The sequence below is a fragment of the Anoplopoma fimbria genome, chromosome 9 (genome assembly GCF_027596085.1).
Source record: "Anoplopoma fimbria isolate UVic2021 breed Golden Eagle Sablefish chromosome 9, Afim_UVic_2022, whole genome shotgun sequence".
In the NCBI taxonomy this organism is placed as follows: domain Eukaryota; kingdom Metazoa; phylum Chordata; class Actinopteri; order Perciformes; family Anoplopomatidae; genus Anoplopoma; species Anoplopoma fimbria.
This window is the reverse complement of record NC_072457.1, coordinates 26629302-26632230: the sequence shown is the minus strand read 5'-3', so window position 1 is coordinate 26632230 and position 2929 is coordinate 26629302. Positions and strand designations below refer to the sequence as shown.

Genomic DNA, 2929 nt, shown 5'->3' with positions numbered 1-2929 from the left:
TTTAGAAATAACTTTTTGTTGTTAATGTAAAAGTAATCCATTACATCATGTGTAGGAGATGTTGTTTTCTTTAGGAAAACAATTGACATTGTAAAATATTTCATGTTCTTGATATTCTCTGAATCTCTGTTCTAAGACATCAGTTCTAAGTTGGTTAACCTTCATAAGCTCCTCATGTTAAGACAACTGATTTAACGTTGATGTTTCTACTGTTAGGACACTACGTGAGTGACGGGATGCACCCAGAGGCGCAGCTGGACGACTCTGCTGACCGCTGGCTCACCTATAATGACTCCGAGGTCATAGAGACTACAGGGGCCTCTGTCTGCCAACGTCGTCAGAGAGCGGCCTACATCCTGCTCTACCAGCGACGGGTAAGAGGACAACACTGTCATCCTGAAGTCAAACAGACACCAAACTATCTCTAGTGTTGTTTACATTTAACACACAAACATTCTCTGGTTAAGACAGATTGTTCAATCCACCAACTGTGTCCTGACTGACTGTTTTGTGTCTGTTCTCAGATGTAGAGCAGCCTGGGATAGTGGGACTTTATGTGGCGGGCTCCTGAGGAACATGTAGCCCAGGTGAGCAGCCACGGGAACTTCACAGGTAAGCTTGTTGTTTCCCTTCCCATTGTCTTTCTGCAGGTGCTGAAGGTGTAGCTCTGAGATGGACAAGCAGCTCGTCTCGTGGCCTGAAGCAGCAGGAGGTCCCCCAGCCTACAGGAGGAGGGTTGACTGGAAATAAATACAGAGAGGTAAATAAATGAGATATCATTGAATTGATTTACTCTAATTGCCTCTAAAATGGTGTGGTCACACCCAACCCTGTCTCCTACAAATGTTGTTTGAATAATACCAAATGTGTTTTCCTCCACACAGAGAGTTGTGACCGTGGCCCCTCACGCCCAGAGAGTTGTGGCCCCTCACGCCCAGAGAGTTGTGACCGTGGCCCCTCACGTCTAGAGAGTTGTGACCGTGGCCCTCACGTCTACCGTGGAGAGTTGTGACCGTGGCCCCTCACGCCCAGAGAGTTGTGACCGTGGCCCCTCAAGCACAGACAGTTGTGACCGTGGCCCCTCACGCACAGAGAGTTGTGGCCCCTCACGTACAGAGAGTTGTGGCCCCTCACGCACAGAGAGTTTTGACCGTGGCCCCTCACGCCCAGAGAGTTGTGACCGTGGCCCCTCACGCCCAGATAGTTGTGACCGTGGCCCCTCACGCCCAGAGAGTTGTGACCGTGGCCCCTCACGCTCAGAGAGTTGAGACCGTGGCCCCTCACGCACAGAGAGTTGTGACCGTGGCCCCTCACGCCCTGAGAGTTGTGACCGTGGCCCCTCACGCTCCAACATGAAACAACTGACTGAGCACCAGAAAGACAAAACAAGATGTGCATCGACTAGTAAAAAAGTCGTAGTTTAGCATGACAAAAAATGATGAAAAAGTCAAAAAAAAGTCAGTCATTGTATAGCATGTCATAAAAAACAAATACATTCCTACAAAAGGTCCCATATGGTCTAGCGGTCAGGATTCCTGGTTTTCACCCAGGTGGCCCGGGTTCAACTCCCGGTATGGGAACATGACTTTAAACAAACTTTGAACATTGACTTTCATGTCAAAGAACAGTATTGTCATGTCAATTAAAGCTCATAGAAACCCATGCAAAAATTATTTTTTTGTCGAAAAAATGTCATAGTATAGTATGTCGAAAAAAGTCATAGTTTAGCATGACAAAAAAAAATCATGAAAAAGTCATAGTATAGCGTGTTGAAAAAAGTCAAAAAAAGTCATTGTATAGCATGTCATGAAAAACAAATACATTTCTACAATATGTCCCATATGGTCTAGCGGTCAGGATTCCTGGTTTTCACCCTGGCGGCCAGGATTCAGCTCCTGGTATGCGAAGATGACTTTAAATGAACTTTGAACATTGATTTTCATATCCAAGAACAGTATTGTCATGTCAATTAAAGCTCATAGAAACCCATGTAAAAATACATTTTTTTTGTCAAAAAATGTCATAGTATTGTATGTCGGAAAAAAGTCATAGAATTGTATGTCGAAAAAGTAATTGTACAGTAAGTTGAAAAAAGTCATAGAATGACAAGTCATAAAAAGTCATAGTATAGCATGTCATAAAAAACAAATACATTCCTACAAAAGGTCCCATATGGTCTAGCGGTCAGGATTCCTGGTTTTCACTCCAGGTGGCCCGGGTTCAAATGGGAACATGACTTTAAACAAACTTTGAACATTGACTTTCATGTCAAAGAACAGTATTGTCATGTCAATTAAAGCTCATAGAAACCCATGGAAAAATATATTTTTTTGTCGAAAAATGTCATAGTATTGTATGTCAAAAAAAGTCATAGTTTAGCATGATGAAAAAAAAAAAATGATGAAAAAGTCATAGTATAGCGTGTTGAAAAAAGTCAAAAAAAGTCATTGTATAGCATGTCATGAAAAAAACAATACATTTCTACAATATGTCCCATGCCGAAAAGGGGGGTAAAGGAGACGGATTCTAGGGGCCCATGATGGAGGGGGGCCCAGAGAGGCATTTTGCCGCTGTGTTGGGGGCCCTGTAAAGATTCTTTCATGGGGCCCAAAATCCCTACCCTGTGTCCCATATGGTCTAGCGGTCAGGATTCCTGGTTTTCACCCAGGCGGCCTGGGTTCAGCTCCTGGTATGGGAACATGACTTTAAACAAACTTTGAACATTGATTTTCATATCCAAGAACAGTATTGTCATGTCAATTAAAGCTCATAGAAACCCATGTAAAAAGTCATAGTACAGCATGTCGAAAAAGTCATTGTATAGCATGTCGAAAAAAGTCATAAAAAAGTCATATTATAGCATGTTGAAAAAAAACATAAAAAAGTCGTAGTATAGAATGTCGAAAAAAGTCATAGTATGGTTTGTTAA

The 2929-nt window shown here is 42.6% G+C and overlaps 1 long non-coding RNA gene and 1 other non-coding gene across 2 annotated transcripts; both read left to right on the top strand.

The window, feature by feature from the left end:
- Positions 1-221: 221 nt before the first annotated feature.
- Positions 222-981, top strand: LOC129096444 (uncharacterized). The gene is made up of 3 exons (XR_008531426.1): positions 222-374; positions 525-760; positions 885-981. It is a non-coding gene; the product is annotated as an uncharacterized LOC129096444 (long non-coding RNA).
- Positions 982-1508: 527 nt separating this feature from the next.
- On the top strand, positions 1509-1580 carry trnae-uuc (transfer RNA glutamic acid (anticodon UUC)). The gene has a single exon. It is a non-coding gene; the product is annotated as a tRNA-Glu (tRNA).
- The last annotated feature ends 1349 nt before the right edge of the window (positions 1581-2929 follow it).